At 42.2% G+C, this 12,963-nt stretch overlaps 26 non-coding genes across 26 annotated transcripts; 12 read left to right on the forward strand and 14 right to left on the reverse strand.

Moving 5' to 3' along the window:
• Positions 1-337: 337 nt before the first annotated feature.
• On the reverse strand, positions 338-636 carry LOC149965530 (signal recognition particle RNA). The gene has a single exon (XR_016472979.1).
• Positions 637-772: 136 nt separating this feature from the next.
• TRNAK-UUU (transfer RNA lysine (anticodon UUU)) lies at positions 773-845 on the forward strand. The gene has a single exon. It is a non-coding gene; the product is annotated as a tRNA-Lys (tRNA).
• A 431-nt stretch (positions 846-1,276) lies between these two features.
• On the reverse strand, positions 1,277-1,575 carry LOC149965532 (signal recognition particle RNA). The gene has a single exon (XR_016472980.1).
• A 136-nt stretch (positions 1,576-1,711) lies between these two features.
• On the forward strand, positions 1,712-1,784 carry TRNAK-UUU (transfer RNA lysine (anticodon UUU)). Its single transcript has one exon. It is a non-coding gene; the product is annotated as a tRNA-Lys (tRNA).
• Positions 1,785-2,215: 431 nt separating this feature from the next.
• LOC149965534 (signal recognition particle RNA) lies at positions 2,216-2,514 on the reverse strand. The gene has a single exon (XR_016472983.1).
• A 136-nt stretch (positions 2,515-2,650) lies between these two features.
• On the forward strand, positions 2,651-2,723 carry TRNAK-UUU (transfer RNA lysine (anticodon UUU)). The gene has a single exon. It is a non-coding gene; the product is annotated as a tRNA-Lys (tRNA).
• A 431-nt stretch (positions 2,724-3,154) lies between these two features.
• Positions 3,155-3,453, reverse strand: LOC149965536 (signal recognition particle RNA). Its single transcript, XR_016472984.1, has one exon.
• A 136-nt stretch (positions 3,454-3,589) lies between these two features.
• On the forward strand, positions 3,590-3,662 carry TRNAK-UUU (transfer RNA lysine (anticodon UUU)). Its single transcript has one exon. It is a non-coding gene; the product is annotated as a tRNA-Lys (tRNA).
• Positions 3,663-4,093: 431 nt separating this feature from the next.
• LOC149965538 (signal recognition particle RNA) lies at positions 4,094-4,392 on the reverse strand. The gene has a single exon (XR_016473189.1).
• A 136-nt stretch (positions 4,393-4,528) lies between these two features.
• TRNAK-UUU (transfer RNA lysine (anticodon UUU)) lies at positions 4,529-4,601 on the forward strand. Its single transcript has one exon. It is a non-coding gene; the product is annotated as a tRNA-Lys (tRNA).
• A 431-nt stretch (positions 4,602-5,032) lies between these two features.
• On the reverse strand, positions 5,033-5,331 carry LOC149965540 (signal recognition particle RNA). Its single transcript, XR_016473613.1, has one exon.
• A 136-nt stretch (positions 5,332-5,467) lies between these two features.
• On the forward strand, positions 5,468-5,540 carry TRNAK-UUU (transfer RNA lysine (anticodon UUU)). The gene has a single exon. It is a non-coding gene; the product is annotated as a tRNA-Lys (tRNA).
• Positions 5,541-5,971: 431 nt separating this feature from the next.
• Positions 5,972-6,270, reverse strand: LOC149965542 (signal recognition particle RNA). The gene has a single exon (XR_016473194.1).
• Positions 6,271-6,406: 136 nt separating this feature from the next.
• TRNAK-UUU (transfer RNA lysine (anticodon UUU)) lies at positions 6,407-6,479 on the forward strand. The gene has a single exon. It is a non-coding gene; the product is annotated as a tRNA-Lys (tRNA).
• A 431-nt stretch (positions 6,480-6,910) lies between these two features.
• Positions 6,911-7,209, reverse strand: LOC149965544 (signal recognition particle RNA). Its single transcript, XR_016472985.1, has one exon.
• A 136-nt stretch (positions 7,210-7,345) lies between these two features.
• Positions 7,346-7,418, forward strand: TRNAK-UUU (transfer RNA lysine (anticodon UUU)). The gene has a single exon. It is a non-coding gene; the product is annotated as a tRNA-Lys (tRNA).
• A 431-nt stretch (positions 7,419-7,849) lies between these two features.
• Positions 7,850-8,148, reverse strand: LOC149965546 (signal recognition particle RNA). Its single transcript, XR_016474412.1, has one exon.
• Positions 8,149-8,284: 136 nt separating this feature from the next.
• TRNAK-UUU (transfer RNA lysine (anticodon UUU)) lies at positions 8,285-8,357 on the forward strand. Its single transcript has one exon. It is a non-coding gene; the product is annotated as a tRNA-Lys (tRNA).
• Positions 8,358-8,788: 431 nt separating this feature from the next.
• On the reverse strand, positions 8,789-9,087 carry LOC149965548 (signal recognition particle RNA). Its single transcript, XR_016473660.1, has one exon.
• Positions 9,088-9,223: 136 nt separating this feature from the next.
• TRNAK-UUU (transfer RNA lysine (anticodon UUU)) lies at positions 9,224-9,296 on the forward strand. The gene has a single exon. It is a non-coding gene; the product is annotated as a tRNA-Lys (tRNA).
• A 432-nt stretch (positions 9,297-9,728) lies between these two features.
• On the reverse strand, positions 9,729-10,027 carry LOC149965550 (signal recognition particle RNA). Its single transcript, XR_016473190.1, has one exon.
• A 136-nt stretch (positions 10,028-10,163) lies between these two features.
• Positions 10,164-10,236, forward strand: TRNAK-UUU (transfer RNA lysine (anticodon UUU)). Its single transcript has one exon. It is a non-coding gene; the product is annotated as a tRNA-Lys (tRNA).
• Positions 10,237-10,667: 431 nt separating this feature from the next.
• LOC149965552 (signal recognition particle RNA) lies at positions 10,668-10,966 on the reverse strand. Its single transcript, XR_016473614.1, has one exon.
• Positions 10,967-11,102: 136 nt separating this feature from the next.
• TRNAK-UUU (transfer RNA lysine (anticodon UUU)) lies at positions 11,103-11,175 on the forward strand. Its single transcript has one exon. It is a non-coding gene; the product is annotated as a tRNA-Lys (tRNA).
• A 431-nt stretch (positions 11,176-11,606) lies between these two features.
• LOC149965554 (signal recognition particle RNA) lies at positions 11,607-11,905 on the reverse strand. The gene has a single exon (XR_016473187.1).
• A 640-nt stretch (positions 11,906-12,545) lies between these two features.
• Positions 12,546-12,844, reverse strand: LOC149965555 (signal recognition particle RNA). The gene has a single exon (XR_016473661.1).
• Between the last annotated feature and the right edge of the window lie 119 nt (positions 12,845-12,963).

Consider the following 12,963-nt stretch of genomic DNA (forward strand, 5'->3'; position numbering starts at 1 on the left):
TGGAGAACCTTAAACAAATCATTTAACGGTCCGGGGTAGAGCCGCAGCTTGAAAGCCGTTCCTTTAATTTGAACTTAAGAAACGTTCGGCCGATCTGATTAAGGATATATTCGTGACCTTGAAAAAAAACGGAAGTTATGTAATTCGAAATCCAAAAATTAAACTATTTACCGACGTTCGTCTGGCATTGATAGAGATGACAATTGGTCACTGTCACCAACATTATTTATCGTCGGCCATAATGGAATTTTTTAAAAAAAGTTTTGTTTTCAAAAAATATTCCCGTTTTTTTCTTTTTCATAGCAACTCTTTTTCATGTTAGTTTAAACAAAAGCCAAAAGAATCGAGTTTGACTTTCTTGGGTGGTCTGATAATCAAACCCTGCTCTTAAACGCAACCCTACGACGGTTTTCCGCGGGTACTTTTGCTTGCTTCATTTCTGCCCTAAGCCGCTACGTACCTCGTTAAGAAACCTGGTTCACTTCGAGCTCCCCCGAGCGCACCATATTGACGGTAAACTTTGAGCGGACGTTAAATCTCCACAGCGTGATGATCATCAGAGTCTCCACCCTCACACCATCCTCGAATTCCGACTTCCAAGACGCTGGATTACAAGAGGACGCCACTCCTCCCAGTCAACGACGCTTCTCGAGTTGCGACCTTTCAATCGTTAGAACGTCCCTAACGAAATATGGTTAAAATGTTATATTAACTGGAGAGAATAAATGTCTCGTCCATTACCACATTTTTCATGAAGATAGAATACGGCAGAGCCCGGATAGCTCAGTCGGTAGAGCGTTAGGCTTTTAACCTAACGGTCCTGGGTTCGAGCCCCAGTTCGGGCGGGTAAATGTAGCGACTTTTTATTCGTTGTCAGTTTTATAACTAACGGCAATGTAACGTCTTTTCCGCTTTGAGAAACGCTCAATTTGCTTAGTCTGGAGAACCTTAAACAAATCATTTAACGGTCCGGGGTAGAGCCGCAGCTTGAAAGCCGTTCCTTTAATTTGAACTTAAGAAACGTTCGGCCGATCTGATTAAGGATATATTCGTGACCTTGAAAAAAAACGGAAGTTATGTAATTCGAAATCCAAAAATTAAACTATTTACCGACGTTCGTCTGGCATTGATAGAGATGACAATTGGTCACTGTCACCAACATTATTTATCGTCGGCGATAATGGAATTTTTTAAAAAAAGTTTTGTTTTCAAAAAATATTCCCGTTTTTTTCTTTTTCATAGCAACTCTTTTTCATGTTAGTTTAAACAAAAGCCAAAAGAATCGAGTTTGACTTTCTTGGGTGGTCTGATAATCAAACCCTGCTCTTAAACGCAACCCTACGACGGTTTTCCGCGGGTACTTTTGCTTGCTTCATTTCTGCCCTAAGCCGCTACGTACCTCGTTAAGAAACCTGGTTCACTTCGAGCTCCCCCGAGCGCACCATATTGACGGTAAACTTTGAGCGGACGTTAAATCTCCACAGCGTGATGATCATCAGAGTCTCCACCCTCACACCATCCTCGAATTCCGACTTCCAAGACGCTGGATTACAAGAGGACGCCACTCCTCCCAGTCAACGACGCTTCTCGAGTTGCGACCTTTCAATCGTTAGAACGTCCCTAACGAAATATGGTTAAAATGTTATATTAACTGGAGAGAATAAATGTCTCGTCCATTACCACATTTTTCATGAAGATAGAATACGGCAGAGCCCGGATAGCTCAGTCGGTAGAGCGTTAGGCTTTTAACCTAACGGTCCTGGGTTCGAGCCCCAGTTCGGGCGGGTAAATGTAGCGACTTTTTATTCGTTGTCAGTTTTATAACTAACGGCAATGTAACGTCTTTTCCGCTTTGAGAAACGCTCAATTTGCTTAGTCTGGAGAACCTTAAACAAATCATTTAACGGTCCGGGGTAGAGCCGCAGCTTGAAAGCCGTTCCTTTAATTTGAACTTAAGAAACGTTCGGCCGATCTGATTAAGGATATATTCGTGACCTTGAAAAAAAACGGAAGTTATGTAATTCGAAATCCAAAAATTAAACTATTTACCGACGTTCGTCTGGCATTGATAGAGATGACAATTGGTCACTGTCACCAACATTATTTATCGTCGGCCATAATGGAATTTTTTAAAAAAAGTTTTGTTTTCAAAAAATATTCCCGTTTTTTTCTTTTTCATAGCAACTCTTTTTCATGTTAGTTTAAACAAAAGCCAAAAGAATCGAGTTTGACTTTCTTGGGTGGTCTGATAATCAAACCCTGCTCTTAAACGCAACCCTACGACGGTTTTCCGCGGGTACTTTTGCTTGCTTCATTTCTGCCCTAAGCCGCTACGTACCTCGTTAAGAAACCTGGTTCACTTCGAGCTCCCCCGAGCGCACCATATTGACGGTAAACTTTGAGCGGACGTTAAATCTCCACAGCGTGATGATCATCAGAGTCTCCACCCTCACACCATCCTCGAATTCCGACTTCCAAGACGCTGGATTACAAGAGGACGCCACTCCTCCCAGTCAACGACGCTTCTCGAGTTGCGACCTTTCAATCGTTAGAACGTCCCTAACGAAATATGGTTAAAATGTTATATTAACTGGAGAGAATAAATGTCTCGTCCATTACCACATTTTTCATGAAGATAGAATACGGCAGAGCCCGGATAGCTCAGTCGGTAGAGCGTTAGGCTTTTAACCTAACGGTCCTGGGTTCGAGCCCCAGTTCGGGCGGGTAAATGTAGCGACTTTTTATTCGTTGTCAGTTTTATAACTAACGGCAATGTAACGTCTTTTCCGCTTTGAGAAACGCTCAATTTGCTTAGTCTGGAGAACCTTAAACAAATCATTTAACGGTCCGGGGTAGAGCCGCAGCTTGAAAGCCGTTCCTTTAATTTGAACTTAAGAAACGTTCGGCCGATCTGATTAAGGATATATTCGTGACCTTGAAAAAAAACGGAAGTTATGTAATTCGAAATCCAAAAATTAAACTATTTACCGACGTTCGTCTGGCATTGATAGAGATGACAATTGGTCACTGTCACCAACATTATTTATCGTCGGCGATAATGGAATTTTTTAAAAAAAGTTTTGTTTTCAAAAAATATTCCCGTTTTTTTCTTTTTCATAGCAACTCTTTTTCATGTTAGTTTAAACAAAAGCCAAAAGAATCGAGTTTGACTTTCTTGGGTGGTCTGATAATCAAACCCTGCTCTTAAACGCAACCCTACGACGGTTTTCCGCGGGTACTTTTGCTTGCTTCATTTCTGCCCTAAGCCGCTACGTACCTCGTTAAGAAACCTGGTTCACTTCGAGCTCCCCCGAGCGCACCATATTGACGGTAAACTTTGAGCGGACGTTAAATCTCCACAGCGTGATGATCATCAGAGTCTCCACCCTCACACCATCCTCGAATTCCGACTTCCAAGACGCTGGATTACAAGAGGACGCCACTCCTCCCAGTCAACGACGCTTCTCGAGTTGCGACCTTTCAATCGTTAGAACGTCCCTAACGAAATATGGTTAAAATGTTATATTAACTGGAGAGAATAAATGTCTCGTCCATTACCACATTTTTCATGAAGATAGAATACGGCAGAGCCCGGATAGCTCAGTCGGTAGAGCGTTAGGCTTTTAACCTAACGGTCCTGGGTTCGAGCCCCAGTTCGGGCGGGTAAATGTAGCGATTTTTTATTCGTTGTCAGTTTTATAACTAACGGCAATGTAACGTCTTTTCCGCTTTGAGAAACGCTCAATTTGCTTAGTCTGGATAACCTTAAACAAATCATTTAACGGTCCGGGGTAGAGCCGCAGCTTGAAAGCCGTTCCTTTAATTTGAACTTAAGAAACGTTCGGCCGATCTGATTAAGGATATATTCGTGACCTTGAAAAAAACGGAAGTTATGTAATTCGAAATCCAAAAATTAAACTATTTACCGACGTTCGTCTGGCATTGATAGAGATGACAATTGGTCACTGTCACCAACATTATTTATCGTCGGCGATAATGGAATTTTTTAAAAAAAAGTTTTGTTTTCAAAAAATATTCCCGTTTTTTTCTTTTTCATAGCAACTCTTTTTCATGTTAGTTTAAACAAAAGCCAAAAGAATCGAGTTTGACTTTCTTGGGTGGTCTGATAATCAAACCCTGCTCTTAAACGCAACCCTACGATGGTTTTCCGCGGGTACTTTTGCTTGCTGCATTTCTGCCCTAAGCCGCTACGTACCTCGTTAAGAAACCTGCTTCACTTCGAGCTCCCCCGAGCGCACCATATTGACGGTAAACTTCGAGCGGACGTTAAATCTCCACAGCGTGATGATCATCAGAGTCTCCACCCTCACACCATCCTCGAATTCCGACTTCCAAGACGCTGGATTACAAGAGGACGCCACTCCTTCCAGTCAACGACGCTTCTCGAGTTGCGACCTTTCAATCGTTAGAACGTCCCTAACGAAATATGGTTAAAATGTTATATTAACTGGAGAGAATAAATGTCTCGTCCATTACCACATTTTTCATGAAGATAGAATACGGCAGAGCCCGGATAGCTCAGTCGGTAGAGCGTTAGGCTTTTAACCTAACGGTCCTGGGTTCGAGCCCCAGTTCGGGCGGGTAAATGTAGCGACTTTTTATTCGTTGTCAGTTTTATAACTAACGGCAATGTAACGTCTTTTCCGCTTTGAGAAACGCTCAATTTGCTTAGTCTGGAGAACCTTAAACAAATCATTTAACGGTCCGGGGTAGAGCCGCAGCTTGAAAGCCGTTCCTTTAATTTGAACTTAAGAAACGTTCGGCCGATCTGATTAAGGATATATTCGTGACCTTGAAAAAAAACGGAAGTTATGTAATTCGAAATCCAAAAATTAAACTATTTACCGACGTTCGTCTGGCATTGATAGAGATGACAATTGGTCACTGTCACCAACATTATTTATCGTCGGCGATAATTTAATTTTTAAAAAAAAGTTTTGTTTTCAAAAAATATTCCCGTTTTTTTCTTTTTCATAGCAACTCTTTTTCATGTTAGTTTAAACAAAAGCCAAAAGAATCGAGTTTGACTTTCTTGGGTGGTCTGATAATCAAACCCTGCTCTTAAACGCAACCCTACGACGGTTTTCCGCGGGTACTTTTGCTTGCTGCATTTCTGCCCTAAGCCGCTACGTACCTCGTTAAGAAACCTGGTTCACTTCGAGCTCCCCCGAGCGCACCATATTGACGGTAAACTTCGAGCGGACGTTAAATCTCCACAGCGTGATGATCATCAGAGTCCCCACCCTCACACCATCCTCGAATTCCGACTTCCAAGACGCTGGATTACAAGAGGACGCCACTCCTCCCAGTCAACGACGCTTCTCGAGTTGCGACCTTTCAATCGTTAGAACGTCCCTAACGAAATATGGTTAAAATGTTATATTAACTGGAGAGAATAAATGTCTCGTCCATTACCACATTTTTCATGAAGATAGAATACGGCAGAGCCCGGATAGCTCAGTCGGTAGAGCGTTAGGCTTTTAACCTAACGGTCCTGGGTTCGAGCCCCAGTTCGGGCGGGTAAATGTAGCGACTTTTTATTCGTTGTCAGTTTTATAACTAACGGCAATGTAACGTCTTTTCCGCTTTGAGAAACGCTCAATTTGCTTAGTCTGGAGAACCTTAAACAAATCATTTAACGGTCCGGGGTAGAGCCGCAGCTTGAAAGCCGTTCCTTTAATTTGAACTTAAGAAACGTTCGGCCGATCTGATTAAGGATATATTCGTGACCTTGAAAAAAAACGGAAGTTATGTAATTCGAAATCCAAAAATTAAACTATTTACCGACGTTCGTCTGGCATTGATAGAGATGACAATTGGTCACTGTCACCAACATTATTTATCGTCGGCCATAATGGAATTTTTTAAAAAAAGTTTTGTTTTCAAAAAATATTCCCGTTTTTTTCTTTTTCATAGCAACTCTTTTTCATGTTAGTTTAAACAAAAGCCAAAAGAATCGAGTTTGACTTTCTTGGGTGGTCTGATAATCAAACCCTGCTCTTAAACGCAACCCTACGACGGTTTTCCGCGGGTACTTTTGCTTGCTTCATTTCTGCCCTAAGCCGCTACGTACCTCGTTAAGAAACCTGGTTCACTTCGAGCTCCCCCGAGCGCACCATATTGACGGTAAACTTTGAGCGGACGTTAAATCTCCACAGCGTGATGATCATCAGAGTCTCCACCCTCACACCATCCTCGAATTCCGACTTCCAAGACGCTGGATTACAAGAGGACGCCACTCGTCCCAGTCAACGACGCTTCTCGAGTTGCGACCTTTCAATCGTTAGAACGTCCCTAACGAAATATGGTTAAAATGTTATATTAACTGGAGAGAATAAATGTCTCGTCCATTACCACATTTTTCATGAAGATAGAATACGGCAGAGCCCGGATAGCTCAGTCGGTAGAGCGTTAGGCTTTTAACCTAACGGTCCTGGGTTCGAGCCCCAGTTCGGGCGGGTAAATGTAGCGACTTTTTATTCGTTGTCAGTTTTATAACTAACGGCAATGTAACGTCTTTTCCGCTTTGAGAAACGCTCAATTTGCTTAGTCTGGAGAACCTTAAACAAATCATTTAACGGTCCGGGGTAGAGCCGCAGCTTGAAAGCCGTTCCTTTAATTTGAACTTAAGAAACGTTCGGCCGATCTGATTAAGGATATATTCGTGACCTTGAAAAAAAACGGAAGTTATGTAATTCGAAATCCAAAAATTAAACTATTTACCGACGTTCGTCTGGCATTGATAGAGATGACAATTGGTCACTGTCACCAACATTATTTATCGTCGGCGATAATGGAATTTTTTAAAAAAAGTTTTGTTTTCAAAAAATATTCCCGTTTTTTTCTTTTTCATAGCAACTCTTTTTCATGTTAGTTTAAACAAAAGCCAAAAGAATCGAGTTTGACTTTCTTGGGTGGTCTGATAATCAAACCCTGCTCTTAAACGCAACCCTACGACGGTTTTCCGCGGGTACTTTTGCTTGCTTCATTTCTGCCCTAAGCCGCTACGTACCTCGTTAAGAAACCTGGTTCACTTCGAGCTCCCCCGAGCGCACCATATTGACGGTAAACTTTGAGCGGACGTTAAATCTCCACAGCGTGATGATCATCAGAGTCTCCACCCTCACACCATCCTCGAATTCCGACTTCCAAGACGCTGGATTACAAGAGGACGCCACTCCTCCCAGTCAACGACGCTTCTCGAGTTGCGACCTTTCAATCGTTAGAACGTCCCTAACGAAATATGGTTAAAATGTTATATTAACTGGAGAGAATAAATGTCTCGTCCATTACCACATTTTTCATGAAGATAGAATACGGCAGAGCCCGGATAGCTCAGTCGGTAGAGCGTTAGGCTTTTAACCTAACGGTCCTGGGTTCGAGCCCCAGTTCGGGCGGGTAAATGTAGCGACTTTTTATTCGTTGTCAGTTTTATAACTAACGGCAATGTAACGTCTTTTCCGCTTTGAGAAACGCTCAATTTGCTTAGTCTGGAGAACCTTAAACAAATCATTTAACGGTCCGGGGTAGAGCCGCAGCTTGAAAGCCGTTCCTTTAATTTGAACTTAAGAAACGTTCGGCCGATCTGATTAAGGATATATTCGTGACCTTGAAAAAAAACGGAAGTTATGTAATTCGAAATCCAAAAATTAAACTATTTACCGACGTTCGTCTGGCATTGATAGAGATGACAATTGGTCACTGTCACCAACATTATTTATCGTCGGCGATAATGGAATTTTTTAAAAAAAGTTTTGTTTTCAAAAAATATTCCCGTTTTTTTCTTTTTCATAGCAACTCTTTTTCATGTTAGTTTAAACAAAAGCCAAAATAATCGAGTTTGACTTTCTTGGGTGGTCTGATAATCAAACCCTGCTCTTAAACGCAACCCTACGACGGTTTTCCGCGGGTACTTTTGCTTGCTGCATTTCTGCCCTAAGCCGCTACGTACCTCGTTAAGAAACCTGGTTCACTTCGAGCTCCCCCGAGCGCACCATATTGACGGTAAACTTCGAGCGGACGTTAAATCTCCACAGCGTGATGATCATCAGAGTCTCCACCCTCACACCATCCTCGAATTCCGACTTCCAAGACGCTGGATTACAAGAGGACGCCACTCCTCCCAGTCAACGACGCTTCTCGAGTTGCGACCTTTCAATCGTTAGAACGTCCCTAACGAAATATGGTTAAAATGTTATATTAACTGGAGAGAATAAATGTCTCGTCCATTACCACATTTTTCATGAAGATAGAATACGGCAGAGCCCGGATAGCTCAGTCGGTAGAGCGTTAGGCTTTTAACCTAACGGTCCTGGGTTCGAGCCCCAGTTCGGGCGGGTAAATGTAGCGATTTTTTATTCGTTGTCAGTTTTATAACTAACGGCAATGTAACGTCTTTTCCGCTTTGAGAAACGCTCAATTTGCTTAGTCTGGATAACCTTAAACAAATCATTTAACGGTCCGGGGTAGAGCCGCAGCTTGAAAGCCGTTCCTTTAATTTGAACTTAAGAAACGTTCGGCCGATCTGATTAAGGATATATTCGTGACCTTGAAAAAAAACGGAAGTTATGTAATTCGAAATCCAAAAATTAAACTATTTACCGACGTTCGTCTGGCATTGATAGAGATGACAATTGGTCACTGTCACCAACATTATTTATCGTCGGCGATAATGGAATTTTTTAAAAAAAGTTTGTTTTTCAAAAAATATTCCCGTTTTTTTCTTTTTCATAGCAACTCTTTTTCATGTTAGTTTAAACAAAAGCCAAAAGAATCGAGTTTGACTTTCTTGGGTGGTCTGATAATCAAACCCTGCTCTTAAACGCAACCCTACGACGGTTTTCCGCGGGTACTTTTGCTTGCTGCATTTCTGCCCTAAGCCGCTACGTACCTCGTTAAGAAACCTGGTTCACTTCGAGCTCCCCCGAGCGCACCATATTGACGGTAAACTTCGAGCGGACGTTAAATCTCCACAGCGTGATGATCATCAGAGTCTCCACCCTCACACCATCCTCGAATTCCGACTTCCAAGACGCTGGATTACAAGAGGACGCCACTCCTCCCAGTCAACGACGCTTCTCGAGTTGCGACCTTTCAATCGTTAGAACGTCCCTAACGAAATATGGTTAAAATGTTATATTAACTGGAGAGAATAAATGTCCCGTCCATTACCACATTTTTCATGAAGATAGAATACGGCAGAGCCCGGATAGCTCAGTCGGTAGAGCGTTAGGCTTTTAACCTAACGGTCCTGGGTTCGAGCCCCAGTTCGGGCGGGTAAATGTAGCGATTTTTTATTCGTTGTCAGTTTTATAACTAACGGCAATGTAACGTCTTTTCCGCTTTGAGAAACGCTCAATTTGCTTAGTCTGGAGAACCTTAAACAAATCATTTAACGGTCCGGGGTAGAGCCGCAGCTTGAAAGCCGTTCCTTTAATTTGAACTTAAGAAACGTTCGGCCGATCTGATTAAGGATATATTCGTTACCTTGAAAAAAAACGGAAGTTATGTAATTCGAAATCCAAAAATTAAACTATTTACCGACGTTCGTCTGGCATTGATAGAGATGACAATTGGTCACTGTCACCAACATTATTTATCGTCGGCGATAATGGAATTTTTTAAAAAAAAGTTTTGTTTTCAAAAAATATTCCCGTTTTTTTCTTTTTCATAGCAACTCTTTTTCATGTTAGTTTAAACAAAAGCCAAAAGAATCGAGTTTGACTTTCTTGGGTGGTCTGATAATCAAACCCTGCTCTTAAACGCAACCCTACGATGGTTTTCCGCGGGTACTTTTGCTTGCTGCATTTCTGCCCTAAGCCGCTACGTACCTCGTTAAGAAACCTGCTTCACTTCGAGCTCCCCCGAGCGCACCATATTGACGGTAAACTTCGAGCGGACGTTAAATCTCCACAGCGTGATGATCATCAGAGTCTCCACCCTCACACCATCCTCGAATTCCGACTTCCAAGACGCTGGATTACAAGAGGACGCCACTCCTTCCAGTCAACGACGCTTCTCGAGTTGCGACCTTTCAATCGTTAGAACGTCCCTAACGAAATATGGTTAAAATGTTATATTAACTGGAGAGAATAAATGTCTCGTCCATTACCACATTTTTCATGAAGATAGAATACGGCAGAGCCCGGATAGCTCAGTCGGTAGAGCGTTAGGCTTTTAACCTAACGGTCCTGGGTTCGAGCCCCAGTTCGGGCGGGTAAATGTAGCGACTTTTTATTCGTTGTCAGTTTTATAACTAACGGCAATGTAACGTCTTTTCCGCTTTGAGAAACGCTCAATTTGCTTAGTCTGGAGAACCTTAAACAAATCATTTAACGGTCCGGGGTAGAGCCGCAGCTTGAAAGCCGTTCCTTTAATTTGAACTTAAGAAAAGTTCGGCCGATCTGATTAAGGATATATTCGTGACCTTGAAAAAAAACGGAAGTTATGTAATTCGAAATCCAAAAATTAAACTATTTACCGACGTTCGTCTGGCATTGATAGAGATGACAATTGGTCACTGTCACCAACATTATTTATCGTCGGCGATAATTTAATTTTTAAAAAAAAGTTTTGTTTTCAAAAAATATTCCCGTTTTTTTCTTTTTCATAGCAACTCTTTTTCATGTTAGTTTAAACAAAAGCCAAAAGAATCGAGTTTGACTTTCTTGGGTGGTCTGATAATCAAACCCTGCTCTTAAACGCAACCCTACGACGGTTTTCCGCGGGTACTTTTGCTTGCTGCATTTCTGCCCTAAGCCGCTACGTACCTCGTTAAGAAACCTGGTTCACTTCGAGCTCCCCCGAGCGCACCATATTGACGGTAAACTTCGAGCGGACGTTAAATCTCCACAGCGTGATGATCATCAGAGTCCCCACCCTCACACCATCCTCGAATTCCGACTTCCAAGACGCTGGATTACAAGAGGACGCCACTCCTCCCAGTCAACGACGCTTCTCGAGTTGCGACCTTTCAATCGTTAGAACGTCCCTAACGAAATATGGTTAAAATGTTATATTAACTGGAGAGAATAAATGTCTCGTCCATAACCACATTTTTCATGAAGATAGAATACGGCAGAGCCCGGATAGCTCAGTCGGTAGAGCGTTAGGCTTTTAACCTAACGGTCCTGGGTTCGAGCCCCAGTTCGGGCGGGTAAATGTAGCGATTTTTTATTCGTTGTCAGTTTTATAACTAACGGCAATGTAACGTCTTTTCCGCTTTGAGAAACGCTCAATTTGCTTAGTCTGGAGAACCTTAAACAAATCATTTAACGGTCCGGGGTAGAGCCGCAGCTTGAAAGCCGTTCCTTTAATTTGAACTTAAGAAACGTTCGGCCGATCTGATTAAGGATATATTCGTGACCTTGAAAAAAAACGGAAGTTATGTAATTCGAAATCCAAAAATTAAACTATTTACCGACGTTCGTCTGGCATTGATAGAGATGACAATTGGTCACTGTCACCAACATTATTTATCGTCGGCGATAATTTAATTTTTAAAAAAAAGTTTTGTTTTCAAAAAATATTCCCGTTTTTTTCTTTTTCATAGCAACTCTTTTTCATGTTAGTTTAAACAAAAGCCAAAAGAATCGAGTTTGACTTTCTTGGGTGGTCTGATAATCAAACCCTGCTCTTAAACGCAACCCTACGATGGTTTTCCGCGGGTACTTTTGCTTGCTGCATTTCTGCCCTAAGCCGCTACGTACCTCGTTAAGAAACCTGGTTCACTTCGAGCTCCCCCGAGCGCACCATATTGACTGTAAACTTCGAGCGGACGTTAAATCTCCACAGCGTGATGATCATCAGAGTCTACACCCTCACACCATCCTCGAATTCCGACTTCCAAGACGCTGGATTACAAGAGGACGCCACTCCTCCCAGTCAACGACGCTTCTCGAGTTGCGACCTTTCAATCGTTAGAACGTCCCTAACGAAATATGGTTAAAATGTTATATTAACTGGAGAGAATAAATGTCTCGTCCATTACCACATTTTTCATGAAGATAGAATACGGCAGAGCCCGGATAGCTCAGTCGGTAGAGCGTTAGGCTTTTAACCTAACGGTCCTGCGTTCGAGCCCCAGTTCGGGCGGGTAAATGTAGCGACTTTTTATTCGTTGCCAGTTTTATAACTTACGGCAATGTAACGTCTTTTCCGCTTTGAGAAACGCTCAATTTGCTTAGTCTGGATAACCTTAAACAAATCATTTAACGGTCCGGGGTAGAGCCGCAGCTTGAAAGCCGTTCCTTTAATTTGAACTTAAGAAACGTTCGGCCGATCTGATTAAGGATATATTCGTGACCTTGAAAAAAAACGGAAGTTATGTAATTCGAAATCCAAAAATTAAACTATTTACCGACGTTCGTCTGGCAGTGATAGAGATGACAATTGGTCACTGTCACCAACATTATTTATCGTCGGCGATAATTTAATTTTTAAAAAAAAGTTTTGTTTTCAAAAAATATTCCCGTTTTTTTCTTTTTCATAGCAACTCTTTTTCATGTTAGTTTAAACAAAAGCCAAAAGAATCGAGTTTGACTTTCTTGGGTGGTCTGATAATCAAACCCTGCTCTTAAACGCAACCCTACGACGGTTTTCCGCGGGTACTTTTGCTTGCTGCATTTCTGCCCTAAGCCGCTACGTACCTCGTTAAGAAACCTGGTTCACTTCGAGCTCCCCCGAGCGCACCATATTGACGGTAAACTTCGAGCGGACGTTAAATCTCCACAGCGTGATGATCATCAGAGTCTCCACCCTCACACCATCCTCGAATTCCGACTTCCAAGACGCTGGATTACAAGAGGACGCCACTCCTCCCAGTCAACGACGCTTCTCGAGTTGCGACCTTTCAATCGTTAGAACGTCCCTAACGAAATATGGTTAAAATGTTATATTAACTGGAGAGAATAAATGTCTCGTCCATTACCACATTTTTCATGA

This window comes from Leiobunum rupestre, chromosome 1 (genome assembly GCF_980474605.1).
Source record: "Leiobunum rupestre chromosome 1, qqLeiRupe1.1.hap1, whole genome shotgun sequence".
NCBI classification, from domain to species: Eukaryota; Metazoa; Arthropoda; class Arachnida; order Opiliones; family Sclerosomatidae; genus Leiobunum; species Leiobunum rupestre.